This window comes from Bufo gargarizans, chromosome 1 (genome assembly GCF_014858855.1).
Source record: "Bufo gargarizans isolate SCDJY-AF-19 chromosome 1, ASM1485885v1, whole genome shotgun sequence".
Taxonomy (NCBI): Eukaryota; Metazoa; Chordata; class Amphibia; order Anura; family Bufonidae; genus Bufo; species Bufo gargarizans.
In genome coordinates, this window is record NC_058080.1 from 401,266,297 (window position 1) to 401,291,441 (window position 25,145).

The 25,145-nt window shown below is 43.9% G+C and overlaps 1 protein-coding gene and 1 non-coding gene across 2 annotated transcripts in view; both read left to right on the forward strand.

Annotated features, from left to right (window-relative positions):
• The first annotated feature begins 3,221 nt into the window (after positions 1-3,221).
• LOC122931917 (polypyrimidine tract-binding protein 3-like) overlaps positions 3,222-25,145 on the forward strand; it is a 138,982-nt gene continuing 117,058 nt past the window's right edge. The window contains exon 1 of the mRNA XM_044286010.1: positions 3,222-3,283. The gene's annotated coding sequence lies outside the window, so the exon portion shown is untranslated. The remainder of the gene's footprint in view (positions 3,284-25,145) is intronic.
• On the forward strand, positions 15,671-15,859 carry LOC122925209. Its single transcript, XR_006387556.1, has one exon. It is a non-coding gene; the product is annotated as a U2 spliceosomal RNA (small nuclear RNA).

Sequence of the window (25,145 nt, forward strand, 5' to 3'; positions counted from 1 at the left end):
CATAATATTTAACCCGCTGCGCCAGAGATTTAAAAAAAAAAAGCCCAGCTTATTAACATAAATGCCAGTTGCAAAGAACGCTTGCGTGTCTTGCATTTCATATTTCCCATAAACTTTCAGCTGGCATCTGGAGCTGGCATTTTTACCACTAAAACTGCAAAAGTGCACAGAAAGACCACCTCTGTGTTAACTCATTCTTAAGGGGATATGTACTTAAAGGTGTATTCTCGTTGTTACAAACTATCCCCTGTCCACAGAATAGGGGATAACTATTAGATTGAAAGGGGGGGGGGGGTCCTACTGCTCGGATCCCCACAGATCAAGAGAATGGGTACCCTGTAATCCCTTCACCGAACCCCCTTGAAGTGAACAGAGCCTGCCGCGTGCACACTTCCACTCCAATCATCTCTACCAGAGTTTTCTGGAACCCCCTTAGAGATGAATGGAGTGTCAGTCTGCGTGTCAGACCTGCTGCTCTGTTAATTTTTGGGGGCTCCGAGTATTACGAGGTTCTCATGATCGATGGGGGTCCCAGTGGTAGGACTCCCACAGATCTAATAGCTAGGGCTGTTTAACACAAGTGATTCCATTGCGAGAATCGCGCTCCATATATAAGCGTTATCCTCCATTCTGGACTTGCAGGAGCGCAGGGCATTATACTGATTTATAATGCTGTGTGCCTATGCTTGACCTTCTACAGAATGATGCTGACATAAAGCTGTCACTATGATTCTGTAGCAATAAGGTCAAGCATAGGCACACAGCATTATAAATCATGATAATGCCGTGCACTCCTGCAAGACCAGAATGGAGCGTCATACTCGCACACGGCGCGTGATTCCCGCAATGGACTCGCTCGTGTGAAACAGCCCTTATCCCGCATTTTGCAGACCGCACATGGCCGGCACTATAATAGAAATGCCTTTTTCTTGTCCGTGGCTGCGGACAAGAATAGGACATGTTCTATTCTTTTTGCGGAGCTGCAGAACGGAACTACGGATAACACAAGGCGTCTTTTGCGGCCCCATTGAAAATGAATAGGTCAGCACCCGTTCCAACGTGTGAATGGAACTTTAATAGTAGACACTGAGAAAATCCTGAGAAGTTCTTAGAAAATCTGAGAGTTCATGGAAACAGCGTTTCTAGAAACTGGGGAATCGCTCCCCAATATAATGTTATTGTAATCACTCCAGTTTCGAGTGGGAGCGCTCCAATACTGGCAATAGGCTCATGTGTATGACCTTTTTAAAAGGCCTCTTTCACACGTCAGTGAATCACGGATGTCGTCTCCATGGACAGCACACATATCTATAGACCTTAAGGTGTGTATTCAAACATCAGTGGTTTCCACGGTGACGCCACAGAAGCATGCCCTATTTTTGTCTAGGATTGTGGACCCCTGACGGTGAGGACAGTGGCTGCAATGGTCAGATGCTGGATCCCAGCACATCACTGCTGCAGTTTGTAAACAAGCAGCATGAGAACCAAACCACCGCCGAAGAGAAAGTGTTGATTATATAGGATAGGGGATGACTGTTAGATCGGTGGGGGTGCTGCCAATGGGACCTCCCCCAATCAAGAGAATGGGGACCCTAGTGCCCTCCAAAATGAAAAGAGTGGCCAGTCTAGCGTGCATGCAGCAGCACTGGGCTTTGTCCAGACTAGGAGATCTACGGCAATTCCACGACAAAATCTGTAATACATGTGGCTTTGGTGTGGAAACGGCACGAAAATCTGCAAAAACTACACTGCCGTGTGCATATACCTGTAGGGATTCCTTCTGCTGCCATACAAGCTCAGAGTACATGGCATCACCGATAGGCATGGGACCTCTGCCATCAGTTCTTTGCAACAGCATTGTGTATATTGTGCTTTCCTGTGTAAGGCTGCTTTCACACTGGCGGTAGGATTGTCCGGCAGGCTCTTCCGGTTGGGGAACTGCCTGCCGCATTCGTACTAACGTTTGCGCACGTGTGCTGCAGGAAGTCCGCTCTGGCCTCTCGGCATGTTTGCCGCGCTGTGGCCGCATCTCTGACCCGTCCGGAGCAGACTTCCGGCAGTGCACGTGTGCAAACGTTAGTACCGATCCGGCAGGCGGTTCCCCTGCCAGACAATCCTAACACCAGTGTGAAAGAAGCCTTGGTGTTTTCTGCTGATGCTGGTGGGGAGAGCAACCACCAAGAATTTACTTTCCCTGCAGTTGCGCCCACCTACGATCCACATCATACCTGCATACTGTATATGGAACAACTCAAGTGATAGGATTGTATTAGAGAATTATACAAATCCCTAGTAGTCCAACTGTATCATTATAAGACTGATTTATTAGAAGTGCTTGCAAAATCGTCTTTTCTGATGATAATTCTAATCTCATATATTACTGATTATTATATTGTAGTGTTGTTGTTCTATATTTCTGTTGCAACTATTAGGCTACTTTCACACTAGCATTTGGTGCGGATCCGTCATGGATCTGCACAGACGGATCCGTCATGGATCTGCACAGACGGATCCGTCCAGATAATACTACTGCATGCATCCGTTCAGAATGGATACGCTTGTATTATCTTTAACATAGCCAAGACAGATCCGTCTTGAACTCCATTAAAAGTCAATGGAGGACGGATCCGTTTTCTATTGTGCCATATTGTGTCAGTGAAAACTGATCCATCCCCATTGACTTACATTGTGTGTCAGGACGGATCAGTCTGCCTCTGCATCGTCGGGCGGACACCAAAACACTGCAAGCAGCATTTTGGTGTCCTCCTCCAGAGCCAAATAGTGACTGAACTGATGCAAACTGATGCATTCTGAGCGGATCCTTTTCCATTCAGAATGCATTAGGGCAAAACTGATCCATTCTGGACCGCTTGTGAGAGCCCTGAACGGATCTCACCAACGGAAAGAGAAACGGGAGTGTGAAAGTAGCCTTATTATTGTTAAGTTCTCTCAAGCCAGTCTTGACTCCTGGCATTCATATGAAGGATGTTTCTTTAGGTTGGTCTGTCTTGTGTTTGAGTCTTCAGGCTCCTGATGGCTCTGGAGAGGTTTTGTTGAGTTTCTTGCTTGCTGTCAGTGAGTGTGTAGCTCTTTTGGCACTGAAGCTGTTAAAGTGGTAACTCCCCACCTCCTCTCCTCCAGTGGCACCTCTCTTCCTGCCCTCCCTCCTCCTCTTCAATCATCTCCCTTCCTCCGCCTCTTCCCTCTCCTCTGCACTGGTCTCTTCTGCTCTCTGCCTGTCTCCCCTCTGCCTTCTTTTCCTTGTCCTCCGGGCCATGGATGGGTAAGTGTCTATACCGTCTATATGCCTGATTTGTGTCGCCAGTGAATGTAGCCCGACAGGACTTGAGAATATCTTGTGCTCACTGCTTCACCCTGGAATTAGGATCTCCTTTGAACATCCCTCTAGGGGTTGGTGGGTGTGTATGTGTTTGTAAACCTCAGTTCAGAGGGGCGGCAGATGCCTACTAAAGATCCCTGGATAAATGGGTGCCCTTTTTTCGTATTCGATCCATTGATCTAGTTATATTACTTGTTTCCGTCCACATTTTATCCATTCAGAATATACATGGGAAGATATAAAAAGGGAAACTTAAAGGAGACCTCCATACTTTGTGTCATCATGGTGCTGTGTAGTTCTATTCATGTACTTCCACAAATGTTTCGAGTCAGTCTCCGTCTCTGTGCATATCCGTTGTGTATCTCTAGGTATATAGGCAGAAGCTTCTATGAAATTATGTAATATGTGCCTTGTTCTGCGGGGAGACTTGCCTGGCCTGTCATTACGTGGTGGACTTGAAGCAGAGGTGTGTGAAGTATGCAAGCTGCCCCTCCCTGTGTATGTACGGTCACACCTGTGTAGCTGGAGGCAAGTAGGACGCTCGCTTTCTCTACTGACTGGACTCTGATGGAACTAATTTATTTTTTTTGATGTCTGACTCTTTAAAGGATAGATTAATTAAGACGTCACATCTGCAGTGATAAGTTATACGTAAGAAGACCAGAAAAGATTGAATATTCTGGTTTTATCTTGTGTTATATGGGGATGAGAACGAGGAATTGTAGGGCCGGGCCCACATACATCAGCTATGTCTTTCTGGACACAACTGATGTACGTGTACTGTACTACAGTGCACAGATCTGGCAATTAGACTGCTTTATAGCAGACCGAAAAAGCAGTTTCATGTCTGCCGCTTTTTTAGATCCTGGCATCATAATTTGTGCGTGATATGAATATGAACAATCCCATAGAGTGGTATCAGTTCTAGCGTCAGTCTTCCTCCTGGAGGGAGACTGTGCCGGGTCACAACATGTCACCCAGGCTTAAAGGCTGTATTACATTCCCGACGTGGCTAACGATTGTCGGGAGGGAAGCGTTCCCTTTTGGCAATCGCCTGCTCACTAGCGGAGGAGACCGCTGCTGTGCAATCACTATATAGTGGTTTGCCGGTGGCAGATCGTGATCAGACACCACAATCTGCCGCCTGCAAACAATATTTTTTTAACATGTCAATGGATTTGGATTGCCCAATGATCGGGCAATCAACAGCAGTATTACACTGCAAGATGATCGCTAACCGATCTGTATGCATATGTCCCCCATGGGGCTCACAATCTCTAAATCCCAAATTTACCTGTCAGGATGTGTTTATAATGAAGGAGTACACGGAGGAATCCCTTAAAAACACAGGGAGAACATACAAACTCCATGCAGATGTTGTGATTGGTTGAATTCACACTAAGGACCCGAGCACTGCAAGGCACCAGTGCTAACCACTGAGCTACCGCGTATCTATTAAATCTGCATTTACTGTTTTGGCAAATGATAATATGGGGTGAATTGTTCAGGATTTGTTCAGTTGTCAGCTATTTAGATTTACTAATGAGTCTGCACCAAATATTTCTCTAAAAAGTGACCTAGTTTGGCACATCTAGGGTTTCTACAAAAAATAAAAAATTCCCGGCATGCTTGACGAGGAGGTGGTGCTTAGTTGAAAGGGGTGGGTCTTCATGGGAACGGGGGCAGAGCATAAGATGTGCCATTTTGTGCCACAATTCCAGTGTAAAAATCTCAAAGTAATCCAACCAATAGTTGGGATTGAGTCAGTGAAAGTGTCTATCCCTGTACCAGATATATCACCCAGCCTCAGCCCCTGTAATAAATCTGCTGCAGGTCTAGACGGCAGGTCTAAGTTTACACCATCTTTACGACTAGTAAATCTGGGCCATGGTCCAGTTATGCAATCGCCACTGTAAGGCTACTTTCACACTAGCGTTCGATCGGATCCGTTCTGAACGGATCCGATCATAATAATGCAGACGGAGGCTCCGTTCAGTACGGATCCGTCTGCATTATTTTGGCATATAACAGCTTTAGTGTAAAAATAGCCTCGGACGGATCCGTTCAGACTTTCAATGTAAAGTCAATGGGGGACGGATCCGCCTGAAGATTGAGCCATATTGTGGCATCTGCAAACGGATCCGTCCCCATTGACTTACATTGTAAGTCTGGACGGATCCGCACGGATCCGCACGCCTCAGCGCACGGCCAGGCGGACACCCGAACGCTGCAAGCAGCGTTCAGCTGTCCGCCTGTCCGTGCGGAGGCGAGCGGAGCGGAGGCTGAACGCCGCCAGACTGATGCAGTCTGAGCGGATCCGCTCCATTCAGACTGCATCAGGGCTGGACGGCTGCGTTCGGGTCCGCTCGTGAGCCCCTTCAAACGGAGCTCACGAGCGGACAGCCGAACGCTAGTGTGAAAGTAGCCTTAGAAATCTACTGATTGTCTACACCAGCAATCTATACTCTGCAGTTCAATACCTTAGGGTACTTTCACACTTGCGTTAAAGTTTTCCGGTATTGAGTTCCGTCACAGGGGCTCAATAACGGAAAAAACCCGCTTCAGTTTTATCCTAATGCATTCTGAATGGAAAGCAATCCGTTCAGTATGCATCAGGATGTCTTAAGTTCAGTCACTCTTGCGGTATTTGGCCGGAGAAAATACTGCAGCCAAAATTCTGGAACACTTTCTGTAATGCCGGATCCAGCATTAATTTCCATTGAAATGTATTAATGCCGGATCCGGTACCAAGTGTTCTGGAAAACCGGATCCATGTGCAGACCTTTTAAAAATGTGAAAAATCTGTTTTTCCGGATGACACCGGAGAGACTGATCCGGTGTTTCAATGCATTTGTCAGCCGGCTCTGGAAACAAATGCTATCCGTTTGCATACGGATTTCCAGATCCGGCAGGCAGTTCCGGCAATGGAACTGCCTGCCGGAATCCAACAACGCAAGTGTGAAAGTACCCTTAAACTGGATTTACACGGGCCGACTGAGTGGCGATTGTCGGGAAGGAGGCGTTTCTCCCCGACAGTCGGCTGCTCGCTCAGTGAACGAGAATGCTGCTATTACATGCAGTGATCTCCTCCACAGTATGAGGACGAGGGATCGCTATTGTGATCCCTCATCCTCATACAGAATCATTGTTTCTGAGCAGCAGATCACTGTTTAGGCCACACGATCTGCTGCCCAGAAGCCATGATTGGTGGTGCCTGGTGGAGCAACAGGATCACCCGATAAATGAGTGTTTTGCTCGTTCATCGGGTGATCGGCGGCACATTTACATGTCCGGATTGTCGGGAATGACCGCTCACAGGGACGGTCGTTCTCAATAATCTGCTCGATTTTCAGGCTGTGTAAATGCACCTTTAGTGTACTTCAATCCTCCTTTATGGTGGTGTGCTGTATACCACTGCTGCAGCCAAAGACCCTTGGGGAGGATTGGTGTGTGACTGGTGAGTATTCAGTAAATGTTGTTTATAATATGACTGCAGCATTATGAGGCGGGACACATCTTAAGCTCCACCCACTTCAGGAACCAATAAATCTGTAAGAAATACTTTTTCATTATTATTATTTATTATTAAAGTGCCATTCATTCCATGGCACTGTACATATGATGAGAGGTATACATACATAATACAGACAATTGCAGTAAGCATGAACAAGACGAGTTACTGGCTGGTACAGGAGAGAGGACCTGTACATGAGGGCTTAGTCTTTCATTTCAGAAAGCATCTCTGAAACCTCTAGACATTTTACTTTTGACCATTAGCATAGCTGCTTAATAGTGATGTCTCCCTTTTAATGCAATAATTTTTTTCCCTTACGCCCATGACAGCACCCTTGAGAGACCGCCTCCATCCAGGACAGGAAACAGGAACTTTGGTGGAGAGCTCTTAAGGAGGGGCTCTACCCCTATGCCACCAGTTCCTGTTTCCTGTCCTATGGATAAGACGTCTATGTGGAGAAAAATTTTCAATAGAACAGACAAAAAGCTGAATAATTGGAAAGAAAACTGAGGTAGGAAGGATAAGGGATTCCTCTTTAATACCAAATCCACTTCAGGGCCCAAGGCTGGTCAACAATGACTGTTACTGTCCCGTGGGGGAAGACTTTCTCTGTTTTCTGGGGCTTGGGAAAAAAATCTCGGCAAGTCTTTGGATTATTGGTATTATAAAAGACTGGTTTCGTCTAGAGTTTATCGCTTCCACACCGAGAAGATTCAAAATTACAAATCTGGTTCCAAATTCTGAGACTTAGCACAAAGTTTTTTTTCCCTTTTTTAACAAAAAAGGTTCTTGTTCCAGACTCTCAGAGAAGGGGAGTGGTTTTTATTGGTCTCTTTCTCGTACCCAAGCCAGACGGATCATTCAGAATGATTATAAACCTGAAAAGACTTAAAGGGGTTGTCCAGGTTCAGAGCTGAACCTGGACATCCCTCCATTTTCACCCCGGCAGCCCCCCTGACATGAGCATCGGAGCAGTTCATGCTCCGATGCTCTCCTTTGCCCTGCGCTAAATCGCGCAGGGCAAAGGCATTTTTCTGAGTTCCGGTGACGTACCGGGGCTCTCTATGGGGCTGACAGGAACCCCGGTGACGTCACCGGCACTGATGGGCGGGATTTGGCTCTGCCCTAGCCAGTAAAACGGCTAGGGCAGAGCTAAAGCCCGCCCCTCAGAGCCGGTGACGTCACCGAACACACTGCTGGGCGGAAGTTACCGCCCGGCAGTGTGTTATTGTAAACACAAGAGCCTGTGCCCTGCGCGATCTAGCGCAGGGCACGGGAGCGCATCGGAGCATGAGATGCTCCGATGCCAGGCTCAGGAGGGCTGCCGGGGTGAAAATAAGGGCATGTCCGGGTTCAGCTCTGAACCCGGACAACCCCTTTAAATCAGTACCTAAAATAAAAAAAATTCAGAATAGAATCGGTACAGTCTGCAATAAAACATCTCTTCAAAGACTGTCATGGCTACCATAGACACAAAATATGCCTATTATTACATCTCAATTCATGCAGATTTAAAAAAATATCTGAGTGGCGGTGTCCATGGAAGGCCAAGTTCATCATTTACAATGTAGAGCACTTCCGTTTGGAAGTGAACGCATTGCACCATGGTGATAGATCATGTGACGGACCATGTGATGAGCGTAGTGACGTCATCAAAGGTCCTATTCCTCACAGAACAAGACAGAAGAGATGCCGGCTGCGCGAACAAGTGGATTAAGGCGAGTTAAATTATTTTTTCTTTTTTTAACCCCTCCAGCCCTATTGTACTATGCATTCTGCATTCAGAATGCTATTCTTTTCCCTTATAACCATGTTATAAGGGAAAATAATACAATCTACACAACCTTGAACCTAAACCTGAACTTCTGTGAAGAAGTTCGGGTCTGGGTACCACATTCAGTTTATCACGCGCGTGCAAAACGCATTACACCCGCGCGATAAAAACTGAACAACGGAACGCAATCGCAGTCAAAACTGACTGCAATTGCGTACCTACTCGCGTGGGTTTGCCGCAACGCATCCGGACCTTTTAAGAGGCCTTAGGCAGAATTACCTCCACGATTCCTGCTGTCAGTTGGACCCTGTTTAACTCCAGGACGCTTCAATGGCAGATTCTAAAAGTGGCAAGGATCATTGTCCCCGTTGGATGCCCCACTTCTTCTCACCCCTCAGGTGATACAATCCTTAACAAGGTGGCTGGAACCTTCAAATCTGACTCAGGGCCTCCCTTGGGATCTACAAGAGCAAATAACCATCACCACGGATGCCAGTCTGACCGGGTGGGGGCCTATTGTCAGTGGGGGGTTCAGCAGGGGGTGTGGAGTTCAACAGAGTCAGGATTCCCAGAATATGAGGGAGTTGAGAGCGGTTCCAGTGCTCCAGACAAAAAAAATAATAATCACACTAGATTGAGTTCTACTTTTCAATAGTACCATCCTGGGGTGTGTATATATATATATATATATTTATTGATCAACTTTTATTAAAGCAGTTCTCTGGGCTTTGTCCTTGGTTCAGCACTTCTGTGTTCCCTGTGGTGCTTTATGGTCCCTGCTTCATGATCTTCGGTGAGGGCCTGTCTCCTGTGATTCTGCCTCCGCGTTGTCTGCACTGAAGGTAGAAATCTTCTGAGCAGCGTGGTCTCCACAAGGAGGAGGCAAAGAAGTGTGCCGTGAAGGGAGGAAGCCGGGGGAGGGGGAACAGCACAGGGGCCTCATGATAATGTACCAGCTATGGTATGCAGCCAGTTAGACTACCCAATTTACTATGTGGATGCCGAAGTGTTTAGGAAGGCAGAGTATTGTACTTGTGTACTCACAAGCTTGTCGTCCTTGCCAGTGGTGCGCCTAGGATGTTTGGCACCCGGGGCGGGACCTTTCTCTGGCACCCCCTCCACAATTCTTCAAAAAAATTGTACCCCCTCACGGTAGTATTGTCCTCATTATACAACCTTCACAGTAGTTTTGTACAGATGTGTGCCCCCTCACAGTAGATATGCCCACATTGCACCCTCTCACAGTAGTGATACCTACATTGTTCCCCCCCCTCACAGTAGTTATGCCCCTTTCACAGTTGTGCCCTGTTTGTGCCCCCTTCACAGTAATAATCCCCATTGTGCCTCCTTTAAAGTAATGCCCATTGTGCCCCCTTCACAGTAATAATGCCCTCTGTGCTCCTTCATTGTAGCAATGCCCTCTGGCTCTGTGCCCCCTCTATAGTAGAAATGCTCATTGTGCCCCTTTCACATTAGTAATGCCCTTTGTGCCCCCTCCATAGTAGTAATGCTCTCTGTGCCCCCTCCATAGTAGTAATGCTCTCTGTGCCCCCCTCCATAGTAATAAAGCCTTCTGTGCCCCCCTCCATAGTAATAAAGCCCTCTGTGCCCCCTCCATAGTAATAAAACCCTCTTTACCTCCTCTGTATTAAAAAACAAAAAAAAAAAAAACAGTAACTACTCACCTTCCCTGCAGTCAGATTGGGCTGCAGCACTGTGTAGGCGGGCCTTATGCAGATTTTTGGGCTGCAGACTCCGCCCACACAGGCTGGCAGTACGATCTCTCTGCTCCACCATTAAGCCTGCAGACACAGAAGTCTTCCTGCTTCACCATTCTGTGCACCGCCGGCCTGAAGGAGGGGAGGAGCGCGGGGAGCTGAGTGGTGAGTGACAGGACCACAGCTCCCAGCGCTCTAGCAATGAGCGCTTCCATCTGTATTGATGGAAGCACTCATTGCTTCTGGCACCTTCTTGAGAGCCGGCACTCGGGGCGGACCACCCCCCTTCCTTAGTACACCACTGGTCTTTGCTTCCCGTTCCTCGCTGGCTGGCAGGTTGGATGTCGGGGGATTGGCTCTTCTAACAGACGTGCCTAGCATGGTGCGTCTGCTGAAGGAAGTAATTTTTTTTTTTTCTTAAAGCTGCATCTCGTCGGTGGGACAAGTCGCAAATGGCGATAAGACTTAAAAGTCTTAGCGCCATTTGCAAATGCCTGGTCGTATTGGCGACCATTTTGGTCGCCATCTAGACCACTGGGTTCTGTTGGCTTTAAGAGAATTTGTACCCAAAATATGAGAATAGGGAGTAAAAATCTTCTCAGACAGTGCCACGGTGGTATCCTACCTAAACTGGAAAGGCGGGATAAGGTCGAAAAATCCTATGTCCTTAGCCGCAGACCATTTTTCTCTAATCATTCCTTATGTTCCTTTCATCAAGGCAGTACACTTAAAGGGAACAGAAAACAAAGTGGCGGATTATCTAATCAGAAACCATTTGGATCAGGGAGAATGGTGTTTAAACCAAGAAGTCTTCAGTCAGATAGTTCAGCTGTGGGGCCAACCTCAAGTAGACCTTTTTGCAACCAGAGAGAACAAAAATGCAACCTATTCTTTTCTCTAAATCTGAAAGATTTTCTGTCAGGGATAGACTTTCTCCCTTCCATAGCCGATCAGCTTCTGTATGCCTTTCCTCCTCTACGACTTCTTCTGAGGATTCCGAGATTACATAAGCTGAGGCAGGAACAGACAAGGCTCATTCTAATCGCCCCTTTCTGGCCAAGGAGAACATGGTTCACTTGGTTGAGGAAGCTATCTCTTGCAGATCCCTGGATTCTTCCGGACAGGCAGGATCTGTTGTTTCAGGGTCCTGTCTTCCATCCATCTAACAGCCTGGTATTTGAAGGGGAAATCCTAGAGCATAGGGGTCTATCTAAGGAAGTTATATCTACCCTTTTATCATGTAGGAAAGAAGTAACCTCTACTATTTACCTCAGAGTATGGAAGACCTTAAATTTTTCTAATGTCCCCAGTAGATCCCTTGAGTTCGCCTCCTATGTACAAAATGATGGATTTTTTACAAAAGGGTCTTGATAAGAACTTAAGACTTGGCACCCTTAAAGTTCAAGTTTCTGCCCTTAGTGCTTTATTCGTGATTTACCAATTGCCAATCATCCGTGGATTAGGAGGTTCTTTAAAGTGGTTAGTAGGATTAAGCCTGTGATCAGATCTTCCGTTCCCCTGTGGAATGATGGAGCCTCTTTTTGAACCTCTGAAGAATTTATCTATTAAAGCTTTTTCTTTCAAAACTGCTTTTCTGGTGGCTTTCACCTCTGCCAGGTGTGTGGGTGAGATTTCTTTTCAGCCTCACCTCCTTATACTAACATCCTGGAGGACAGAGTGCTCATTTAAACTAGATCCTTCTTTTCTACCTAAAGTGGTCTCCCTGTTTCATAGGACCCAAGACATTGTTCTTCCATCCTTGTGTCAATCCCCAAAAAATCCTCTAGACTTTTTGTACAGTTTGGGTAAAGAAACAAAGTTAATAAAGTTTCTTCTAGAACTCTATCCAGATGGATAGTGGAAGCTATCGCTTTAGCCTATTCCTCAGCGGGGAAAACTCTCCCTTTGTGATTTGGTGCTCACTCAACTAGATCCATTTCTACTTCTTGGGCAGAGTGGGCTGATGCATCTCTAGAGCAAATTTGTAGGGCTGCTACCTGTAAGTCTCCATGTACTTTTTTTTTTCCGTCACTACTGGCTAGATTTAGACTCTAAGGAACATTTATCTTTCGGCAGGAACGTCTTGCAGGCAGTAGTCCACTCCCCCCCAAGCTACTCACTATTCTAGTTTTCTCTCAAGGGAGCAGTCATGGGCGTAAGGGAAATTCAAGATTACACTTACCGGTAATCATTTTTCCATGAGCCCATGACAGCACCCGGGATTTATTCCCGCCCTATATTTTTAGCTTGTATATAATGCATATGAAAAAAAATATTATATAATAAAATGTGTAAAAAAAAAAAAAAAAAAAAAAAAAAGTTTGTTAAGTGTTTTGGACACGTTCTCGCCATTAACTGGTGGTATAGGGGCAGAGCCCCTCCTTAAGAGCTCTCCACGAAAGTTCCTGTCCTGGATGGAGGCGGTCTCTTAAGGGGACTTATGGAAAAACGATTACCTGTAAGTGTAATCCTGATTATTATTATTATTATTATTATTATTATTATTATTATATTATTTTTTTTTTTTTTTTTTTTTTATAAGGCTACATTCACATCTGTGTCGGAGCCTCTGTCACAGAGTTCATAAAAAATAGTTTAAGAAAAGTCTTACATGCATGACTTCTTTTTCTTCAATAAAAATTAGATACCTAATGGATACCATTATAGACAATAGGATCTGTCAGTTATACGTGGAATCCCGCACTTCCGTTATTTTCGTTCTTCTACTCCTATAACGTAGCGGAGGAATGGAAAACAATGGTGGTGATGTAAAAGGGCCCTTGCCTGGTTACCAGAACATGTCTGGTAACACCATAGCTTATCCAGTTGCTTGAGGAAGCCCACTTTCATGTGTTGCAATTTGAAATTTCCCTGTACTGTTCCCAGTGTGCAGTACAGGGGCATACATAAAGTGCTGGCATGAACAGATAGATACTTATTGTGGCTAGGTAAGTGACTGTGAGCACAGTGCAAACAGCAATAGAAAATATTAATCCAGAGTCAATGACCTCTTGAGAATCCAGTGTCAAAAAGTTATTTGCTTGCAGGATAAAATCATGGTACAAATAGAGCAGTAATCTGTCTGAGACCGCTGCGTTCTTTCAGGAACCCACAGTAATTGGGGTGTGCTCCTGTGAGGTTTTTTTGCTATGTATTGTATATACCAGTGATGGCGAACCTATGGCACGGGTGCCAGAGGCGGCACTCCGAGCCCTCTCTGTGGGCACCCGCACTGTGAAAAAAAGTCTATGGTGTACCAATATGCCTTAGACTTTTCCTGCCATCAGCACAGGGCGCACTATGAACAGCACAGGCAGGCAGGGCACTGAATGTAGGCAGGCTTTAATAGCTAAATGATAAAGTACATGGAATATATACTATATTGAACTATAGTATTCAGGTTAAAATTGCCGTGTTGGCACTTTACGATAAATAAGTGGGTTTTGGGTTGCAGTTTGGGCACTCGGCCTCTAAAAGGTTCAACATCACTGGTATATACCATCAATAAGTGATAAGGTATCTGTTTGGCTGGTGCATGTATTGACACAGTGCCAGTCTTGTGTAGCTGGCATCTTTACCAGCAGAAAATGTCATATTTGCTAGTTCCAGTCTGTCACGAGCCAGGCTTATCCAAATCCCAAAAGCCAGGTCGTTATTGCGCCTAGAATCCCTAGATACTTTATTTTTTGGGGTTGTTTTCCATTAAAATGTCTGGGTTCTTTGAATGTGTAAGGACTTATTACAGGGCCATTAAAAATATCACACTGACTTGTGTTTATGATGAGAAAAGGTTGTGGAAGAGACCAATATTAATAAAAATAAAATAAAATATATATATATATATATATATATATATATATATATATATATATTATACACACCAGTGTGTGTGTATATGTGTGTGTATGTGTATATATATATATATATATATATATATATATATATATATATATATATATATATATATATATATATAAAAAAATCCAAAACGGGATACTTTTTTTTATATATGTGTGTAAAAAAAAAAAAAAAAAAGGATGGATCCAGCTTCCCATAAAAAAAAAAACGTTTTCTTTATTCTTGTTGCGGTAAAATGACATACATGGACACCACAGTCTACGCGTTTCGGACAAAATAAATCTTAGTCCTTATTCATGACAGAGATTTATTTTTATCCGTGCCTCCCAATAGGTATACAAGTGAGCGCTGCAGTTGCTTCTCTTCTCTATCCATATAGATATTATATTCTTATACTATGTATGTAGTTGATGCAGTGCAGAATGGTCAGATATACTCTCTGCAGCATACAATGGAGATTTCAGAACTATTGCTTGATAAGCAAAGACCTATCCTCACTATAGAGGTAACTACAGGGGTAACGGGCATCGCAACCATGTGCGCCAAGTGATTAAAGTGGGTTCATCGCCACTCAGGGATTATTGTGGATGATAGGAATCCACTATTCCTGACATGTCTTTAGTAAATAAATGCAGCTTCTAGCGCTATATCGTGCCCTTTTCCTATTAATGAATAGTATGGCAACTGGGCATTACCATTTCTATTGCAGAAGTGCGTGCCCTGAGTGGGAATCTGTCACCCCAATGTTGGATTTTTATCTACAGCTATACATTAGTAGTACTGTAGATATAGAGTCCAGATTCCTATTTTTTTTATTTAACTACTGTCCCCTGTTCCCCTACTGTCAGCGATCAGAGCGGTGTTTAAATACATTATCAGGACTGGTGTGACGTCTGAACTGTGTATTTCAGTGCAGCTTTGAGTGCTGGCATCAGGAAAATAAAATGGTGATCTGGACTCCTTATCTGCAGTACTAGTCATGTATTACTATAGCTAATCGTCCAGAATCAGTGACAGATCCCCTTTAATGCAGAATTCCATGAACACAATGGAGACCATTGTAAGTAGGCAGTTTCAGGTAGTGCGGCTAGATTTCTGCTGGACCCTGTTATACTTAATGGCGCTGGTAGGGATTCCGCTTGCAGCCGGCAGTGCTTGATCCGGTGAATTCCGGCAGAGAAACGCTGGTGTAAAACTAGCCTAACAAATAGATGGTGGACCCAAGACATCCTTATCATGCATTATAGTAAATGGCAAGTTTCCCCAAAAAATCATATGAAAAGGGGCTATCATCTTGAACCAACCACTTTGAGTTCCTTCAATACATTCAGTCTACGCTTTCTAACAGTCTAAATCCCTAGTATAGTCATAACCTATGAACTTCTGGCCACCACTAGAGGGAGCCACGACTAGAGGGAGCTTTCCTTTTTTTTATTTATTGATTTCTTTGTTTTAAAAAGTGCCTGATCGCTTCTCGGCCTTTTGGCTAAGATCAAGTGTAGTATCTGTTCTTATCAGTTTAATATCTGATACGTCCCCTATCTGGGGACCATATATTAAATGGATTTTTCGAACAGGGAGATGGAAAAAGAGCTTGCTCTGTCCACTCCCAAAAAAAAAAAAAAAAAAAGTGCCTGCCACAACATTTAACTTTCAGGTTAGTTTACTCAATGGGGGTCATTTATCAAGACCAGCTTTTTCTACTCAGTGCTGGACATCCCCCTGCACCACCAGAGGATGTCCTTTAAATAATGGTGTGCTTCTCGTCATAAATAAGGCACATCCTCTGGTAGTCCATGTGGCTATAATGAAATTTATGCCAGCTTTTTGCCATTTGTAGATTTCAATCATAAGTCATGGTGTAAATGATGATGCCACCCCTTTATTTGGAAAATGGTGAGGGCGCTGTAAAATCACCAATTGCAACAAAATTTTGTCTCGGTGGCATTTAAAAATTTGCATACTCCTGTTTTTTAGGTTAAATGCCCCCCCCCCCCCCCCCCCCAATGTATCAAAAACTTGAAATCACTTTTCTGAGCAAAAAGCCGTTTCTATCTTTCGTCTCTTGCCAGTGACCATGAGTACAGGTTAAAAAAAAGCACCTCCCAGTTTGAAGAAATTACATTCTGTAGACCATCTTGATGTGACAAGAATAACAATTCCGAATAAAGGCTTTTTACTGTAGTATTGACGTTCGTTGTAACTAGAGCTGGGCTTTTGTGGCCATCTGAAGACAAAAATCAATGGTAGCAGATGTCAGAGGTGAAAGGTAATAATTCAGGACAGGAATCCTAGGAATTAAGTATAAATATACACTGCGTGGAAGGTATGGAAGATAAGACACTGTATAGCATTCAACGTGATTGGCTTAGAGCAGGATGTGTGCCAGACGGGAGAGCATCAGATAAGCACAAGGGAAATATTGTCAGTGTGGGTGTTGGGATAATGATGTCATTGCTTTAAAGGGGTTGTCCGCTTTTTACTATTGATGACCTTTCCTTAGGAGAGGTAATCAGTATCATATTGGTTGGGGTCCAACTCCCGGCACCCCTGCCGATCACCTGTTTGAAGAAAAGGCAGCGCTGCCTTCTCTGCTCCGTTTTTTCTGCTCGCTGCAGCAATTGCAGTGGTGAAAAGTGTGATTACAAATATGGCGTCCCCATTCACTTCTTTGGGATGGCTCTGTCTGTTCAAATGAATACTACAGAACTGTCCCATAGAAGTGATTGGGGACGCCATACTTGTAATGACACTGCTCACCTCTGCAATTGCTGCAGGTCAAGAAGTGCTGCTGATGAGCAGAATCGATTCACTCATCTCTAGTCTAGAGTTATCTAATGTGTATGGCCGGCCTTAAGCCTCGTTCACATCTCCGTGTCTGTTTGACGTGCGTGTTTTATCCGTGAAGATGTCGGTGAAGGATCAGTGTTTGGTCCATGTGACCTCCCCCTTTTTTTTTCTTCTTTTTTTACACTCAATGTATCGCGTGTATTCCATGGACCCTGCTCGGCTGAAAATTAATTTCCAGACCATCTCCTATTAGTGGTCAGTGAAAAAAATGGACGCAGCACGGAAGCCATCAGTGTCGTGCCAGTGGTTTTCTCAGACCCATAAACTTTGCGGACCAAAGTAGTGCATGTCGGACAACTTTAAAAAAATTGTACGTGGGCTGTCTATGGAAAATGCAGACAGCCAACGTCAGTAAAAAACAGCAACAGAAAAAAAACGTCAGTAAAAAACAGAAATGTGAACTAGGCCTTACACAGGAATGCGCCAATTTACAATGGTCACTTATCATGACCATTCACTAGTTTACGAGACAGCTTGAATCCAGCAAGAGATAAACAATACCGCTATCATTATTATTACTCTTCACAAATTTTACTGCCATTAAAAATCAGTCATCTCCTACATACAGCAACATCTACAACCGGCATTGGCATCTAGCGCATGGCTCTTAGGAGGATTGTCCTGATGAAATGTCCATCCAGTTTTTGCCGAGGGGAGATTTTGATGCACCTAATTTTTGACGAGGCTCAGGCCTTGTCATAAATTAGGTGCCTCCTCCGGCAGTCCGTGCGCCTAAACAGAAAACTGGTGTAAGTGAAGATAAATTTGTTGTAGCTGCCAAGCCCCTTTATGAAAAGTGGCAAGACGGCGTAAAAACTGGCAGATGCGACAATTTTTTTCACGCCACTTTTCAGGCATGTGGGAGATGATAAATCTGCACAATTGTGTGTAAAGGCAGTTTATGGATTACTTTTTCATTACATGAAAATTCATTATTTGCATAACCTTACCTGTTTGTGTTTCTGCTGATATCACCTTGTCGGTGTCTCGTAGCCATAACAATGCAGGTAATTTTGTGGTTAGGAAAATTTTAAATATGGTTTAATAGCATGTGAACATGTATTCGTAAGATGTGGTGCCACTCCTTGTGGCCAACACGAGTAAACACATGATAATGGCACACATCATCTTTTAGCTTTTGTTCCTGGAGGATTTGTCTGTTCTCCTCACATATTTATCTATGTAAATATACTCTGTGTAAAAACAATTCTAGAGCCTCTTTTACTAGAACTTTGTATTGTATTTGCCCCTCTGTTATTCTTCCTAGAAATGTACTAGAATTTCATGGTGGGCATCTTCTCTGCAGCAGAGTGAACAAATGCATTCAGTGGTAAATAAACTGAATGAACCAACAGTATGTGGCCTTTACTAGTGCCCATGAAAGAGTACTGGCACATTCACATGCGCCAACTGAGCAGTAATCGGAATGAACCGTTCCTTCCCGATAATTTCCTGCTCTTCAGTGGAGGCAAGAGCTGTATTTACATGAAGCAATCACCTCCCCTGTGTGGGAACGAGCAATGGCTACTACAGTGTCTCATCGTCATACAGATTCATTGTTTTGGGCAGCAAATCCCTGTTTACACTGCATGATCTGCTGCCCACAAGCCATAATTTCACCTGAAAAGTATTTTCCCGATGAACGTCGACACCTTCACATGGGCCAATTAATGCCCAATAACAGTCTCATGTAAAGGCCCTTTGCAGATGAGCGTTTGTCACGCTGTGAGTCCGCAGCGCAGCTCCCAGCACTGACTGGGTCGCATAGCATTATATTAAGTTATGATGCTATGTAACCCTTACAGTTCTGGAATGTAGTGGATAACACTGGCAGCAATATGTCAGTGTTATCCAAAACATTCCAGAACTGTAAGGGTTACATAGCATCATAAATCAATATAGTGCTATTTGACCCCCCCCCCCCCCCCTCCCCGGCAGCGCTGGGAGTTCAGGACGGGAGCTGCGCTGCGGACTCGCAGCATGACAAATTCTCGTCTGCAAGGGGCCTAAAGGGATTGTCTCACTTCAGTAAGTTGCATTTATCATGTAGAGAAAGTTAAAACAAGCCACTTACTAATTTTATTGTTATTATCCATATTGCTCCCTTTGCTGGCTGGATTCATTTTTCTATCACATTATGCACTGCTCGTTTCCATGGTTACAACCACCCTGCAATCCATCAGTGGTGGTCGTGCTTGCACACTATAGGAAAAAGCGTCAGCCTCTCTGGCCGGGACCATGGGAGCGCACATTGACTGGTGCTTTTTCCTATATTGTGCAAGCACGTCCACCACTGATGGATTGCAGGCTGGTCTGTAACCATGGAAACGAGCAATGTATAATGTGATAGAAAAATGAATCCAGTCAACAAAGGAAGCAATATGGATAATAACAATACATTAGTAAGTGCCTTGTATTAACTTTCTCTACATGATAAATGCCACTTACTGAAGTGAGACAACCCCTTTAAGGCTAATTTCAGACAAAAGTGTACACTGCAGAAAACACATGTAGGAGCATGATTTCCCATCCGGATTCTGCTCTTGTAACAGGATATCATGGTTTTATAATGATTTATAATATGGTGTGTCTCAGCCTGGCCTCGGATCTACTGAATTAGGGCCCATTCGCACAACCGTATACATTTCTGTCCCTATCCGTTCCACAAAATTGTGGAACAGATGCGGACCCATTCATTTCAACTGGGCCGCAAACTATGCAGACAGCACTCCATGTGCTATCTGCATCCATACTTCCGTTCCGTGGCCCCACAAAAAAGATGGAACCTGTCCAATTCTTGTCCGTAAATGCGGACAAAAATAGGCATTTGTACACAGGAGGACGTTCCGATCCGCAAAATGAGGAACGCACATGGCCGGTATGCGTGTTTTGCAGGTCTGCAATTTGTGGACCGCAAAAATGGATACGGTTGTATGAATGACGCCCCTATACTGACATTATGCCATCACTACAATGCAATAGATCTGAGGTCGAGCAGAGTAATTTTTCTTATTACTTTGCATTTTGACATTCCACTGTTAAGTCCTTATACACATGATTTGTTGCTCCAGTGTTTTATGTATCACAAAAGATGACAGAATAAAGCCTCATTCACACGGTTGTGGCTGTATTGCGGCCACACACAGTGGGTGAGCAATACACCGGCACTAGCCATGTGCACCCCGCATCATGGAAACGGACCCATTAACTTGAATGGGTCCGCAATCTGGAAGGGCGGGGCGGAGGCACGGATGCACCCTGGAGTGCTTCCATGAGGTTCGTCCGTGCCTCTGCACAACAAAAAAGTAGTGCATGCAGTACTTTTTTTGTGGTGCGGATTACGGATCCCATGCAAGTGGGTCTGGTCCGCAGCATGGGCCCAGCCAGCACACGTTCGTCTGGAGCTGGTGTTATTACAGCAAAAACGAGAATAAAACTGCAAAAGTGCAGAAAGCACATCAATAAAAAAATAACTAAAGCAAACACAATGCAACACCACCCCTGCAAACACAGTATATATATGAAGTAATGCTACTGTGTATTCACAATATAAAATGAATATGAGGTACTTGGCAAATATATTTTGAGCAAAATCATTTGTGCCCATCTACCACAGCAAGGTCACCTCTTTTTGGACAGGGAACCACTCTAAACGGTACCTCTTTTGGTGCCAACTGACTCCAATGAATTGAGGGAAGCAGGCTCCATTTATCAACTGGACCCAATCTGTATGCTACCTCTTTAGCAAAATCAAACCGCACTCTGCAAACACAGAATGCAAACACTAATGCTATACTCACTATATGAACAAACGTGAGGTACTCGGCAAATATATTTTTCATTTATGGCCATCCACAACGGCAATGTGTTAAAACAAAAGAAAGAACAAACAAAAACAAAAAAAAAAGATTTTTGAAAGCAGTATAAATTTTTACAGAATTCTAGACGTTTCCACACCAGAAACCTTGTGTGCTTATTGGTGTGGATTTGATGTGGTTTTACCGCAGATCTTACCCTCGTATTCAAAAGGGTAAAATCTGCACTAAGGCTAACCACCAGCATAGTTCATCGCCAGAGCACCACCCTGCCCATTCACTATTATGGGATCCGGCCTGTTTCTGGCATAAGTGCTTGCACCGCTTTTTGTCCGGCCCTTCTTCCACAACAGCCTGCCGATGCTTTTAACTCTAGTGTGAAACTAGCCCAAAAAAAAACCGCATAAAGAATTGACATGCTGCAGATTTCAAAATCTGCATGACAGGTCAGTTTCCGCATGCGATGAAAAAGCAAAGTGCATGTGATTTGTTGAATCTGGTAGTGCAGGATCTAGTGAACATTGGCAGGCCATTCTCTGCCAGAACAGCCTGCCAGAAACTTTTACTGAAATGTGAGCATAGCCGAATAAGAAAATATGCCCCAGTGTTGCTCTTTTGGGGGCACTAGTGAAGGCAGTGTCTATATGTGATAAGCTGTGCAATCATACATCCTGTTTCTTCTGGAAGATGTTGGGGAACATTCTTTTTAACATGTTTTTAATAGTGAATCAATAATAAAATATAATAATCAGATGTTGCAATGGATTTAAAATGTCACTTATGTTTGAACATCATTTTATGCTTCATTTGTTCAGAATTTCTGGTTGAAGTGTGCCACAGTAAGCTGTATTATTTTTTATTTTTTTTACCCAACATTGTAGAGCAGTTGGGGGCCATTTGCTATAGCTCTACGACAGTTTTATGGTGTATAAAAGTCACAAATTTTGTTGCTGTTGGGCACACGGATGCGGACAGCACACGAATGGCCTCCAAGTGCTGTTGTTTTTTTTGCTGGACATATGGAAATAGATGGATCCACATTCAATCTGCAAAAATGCAGATCAGACACTGATGCATGAGGCCTTAGATGTGTGTTTCTCTTAATAGATTGGTCCATTTTTCTGCTATCACGCTTTTCTTAATCTTAGTAAATGTCTTTCAACATGTGCTCTTTCTTCATTTAAAGATCCGCTGTAATGTTTCTATTAGTATTTTTATTTTTTGTCTGTTTTGTACATTTAATGATGAATTGCCATTTTAAGATCCAAAATAATTATATTTATAAAGTATTTTGCTTTAGAAGGGTTGAACTCTTAGGGTCTATTCACACGTCCGTATGTGTTTTGCGGATCTGCAAATTGCGGACACCGGCAATGTGCATTCCGAATTTTGCAGACCGCGCATCGCAGGTACTCTCGTAGAAAATGCCTTTTCTTGTCTGCAATCGTGAACAAGAATAGGACATATTCTATTTTTTTTTTTTCCGCGGAACGGAAGTGCGGATGCGGAGAGCACATTCTGGCTCGATTGAGAATGAATGGGTCCGCACCTGTTCCGCAAAATTGCGGAACGGATGCAGACCCAATTTGCGGACGTATGAATGGACCCTTAAAGGGGTTGTCCAGCTTTTTTCTGCTCCATTCCAACTTCACTGGTCTTGGATTCCCTGTAAACCTTTGGACAGACGAGGTCATGTGTGCCACTGCAGCCAGTTATTGGCCTCAGCGGTGACTTGAGCTAGCAGTGAAGTGCCACTTGGATACACGTCACTGCTGAGGTCAGCCACTTGGTGCAGTGGTGCACTTGACCCTGTCTGTTCATAAGTTTGAAGGATGGGGACTGGAATACCAGTGAAGAGAGCCAGGTATCCCAAAAGGTGCAGCAGGGAGCAAGTGACTGTTGTTTTTTTTTGTTATGTTTTTTCCCCACAGGTACAGCAGTCTGGAGTTGAAATTCAAAAAAGTAAAAAAAAAAACTGAACACCTCTTTCCGGAAAGAGTGGCAATGCCCTTTTGTCCAAGGGCTGTGTCAGGCATTGCAGCTAACTCCCATTCGATAAAATGGGTTTAAAGTGCAATACCAGACACATCGTGAACAGAAGTGGTAGATTTATTTTTATTTTTTCTAGCCCTGGTCATCCACTTTAAGGTAGCTGTACACATCATTGTGTGTGCAGTATTGTGAGCAAGGTGATGCCCCTCATGGTTTTCTGGTAAAGATGATCAAATTGGCTTTCCTAAATCTGATGCCGGCAGATGTTAATTTGCATATATTTTACCCAGAAATCCAGAGGAGCATTGTGTAGCCTACAACTATCAGCTGGTCTCCATAATAGAAATAGTATCCACCCAGAGGTTCAATCTCCTCCTGTTCTATAAGGCTAGTTTTAAACCAGCGGTAAAGATATCTGGCAGGCTGTTTCGGCAAAATCTCTCGGTCTGGCATTGCCCAATGCTACCTGAATGTCCCCTGGCCCAATTAACTATAATGAGGACTGGCAGACATCTAGATGTTTGCCAGAACAGCCTCCCAGATCTCTTTACCACTAGTGTGAAACTAGCCTAGCCTAACTGACAGGTTCTCTAAGATTTGTAGGGGCCCCCTGCTACCTCAATTGTAGATTGTAGTCTAACTTGGTATTATCAATTGTTCCATATGTTAACAAATATCTTTTGAATTCACATGGAATACATGAGAGAGTCTGAAGTCTACAAATATGTCTTTAGATCATGAGGCTGGTATGCCTCGACTTGCATTAAAGCTCTCGGTAGGAATTACTAGCAAATGGTTAATTGTAGTGCTCACTGTGTATCTGGAAAACATACAGGTGAAACTCGAAAAATTTGAGTATGGTGCAAAAGTCCATTTATTTCAGTAATGCAACTTAAAAGGTGAAGCTAACATATGAGAGACTCATTACATGCAAAGCGAGATATTTCAAGCCTTTATTTGTTATAATTTGGATGATTATGGCTTATAGCTTATGAAACCCCAAAGTCACAATTTTGAAGTACCCTTTGCTCAGGGGGTATGGATGAATTAGCCGACTAGAGTGTGACACTTTGAGCCTAGAATATTCAACCTTTTCACAAAATTCTAATTGTAAGTTGCATTACTGAAATAAATGGACTTTTGCATGATATTCAAATTTTTCGAGTTTCACCTGTATGTAGAGGAATCTTCATTACATCAGCTGTGGGTAGGTGAAACCAGGGGCATGGATTAGCCCTGGCTTTCTGCTTTGTGACTTATAATTATATTTTTTTTTCACCATGGGCTTTTTTTGTTAGTGATATTCTAAAATATTTAATATGTATGTCAAAATGTGAGTATATGAATCATGTTTTGAAAGCTGTATAATTTACTCCAATGTCGTCTAAAAACACAAATGTCAAAAAAGCTACTGTATTCCTGGCACCTTTTTCCCATTTTCTTGTCCCTCATTGCCAGGCTGTAATCTAGCAGAGGTACAGCCAAGTGCTTACAGCTGCAGATCGAGCTAGCCCCACACAAACTGGCTTTTTGACTCTCCCTTTCAGGTTTGTCTGCTTTCTAGTAATGTCAGGCTTTTACTACAAGTCATGCACTACCATCCATTATGGATTGGTTACCCTTAGAGATGAGCGAATTTCATATTTTGAAATTCGTTTGCGATTCGTTTACTGGTAAAAGCAGAATTGCTTTATGGATTCCGTTACCACGGACCAGAACGCAATTCTATGACTGAATGAATACCGGAATGCCTCTAAAGTGTGACCCGCACCTATCTGACATTGGGGGCATATCCTAACGATATGCCCCCAATCTCTGATATGGTTCAACTGATCATTGGCCCATCTAAACACCCCCAATCAACTGAGAAATTGGCTAAAGCTTGTTTGGCGGATTGGATCTTTTTTCTGCAACCACAAAAATGATTGTCGGCAGCAAAAACGGGGGATGTGCGCAGTGGTCAACCTGAGGGATGATCAGTGGTACCAACGTTCATTCGGCCCAAGTAATGGCCCATATGGATTTGTTATATTGTCAATCGCCACATGTTGTCGCCCCTCAACTGCCCATGTAAAAGGACCCAAGCACATATGGAAAATTGTGCAGTTCTTTTTGCTGAATGTTCTTCACCAGGGACCTAGGAAGTATTTGACAGAGCGATCTGCCACCAGCAAATCCAGATCTTTCAGCATGCTGAAACTGCCCGATGAGCGAGCGTTTGCTTGTTCCTCTGGCAATTGGTTGCAGTAATGGGGTGCCTTCACATGGCAGATTTTGTGGCAGA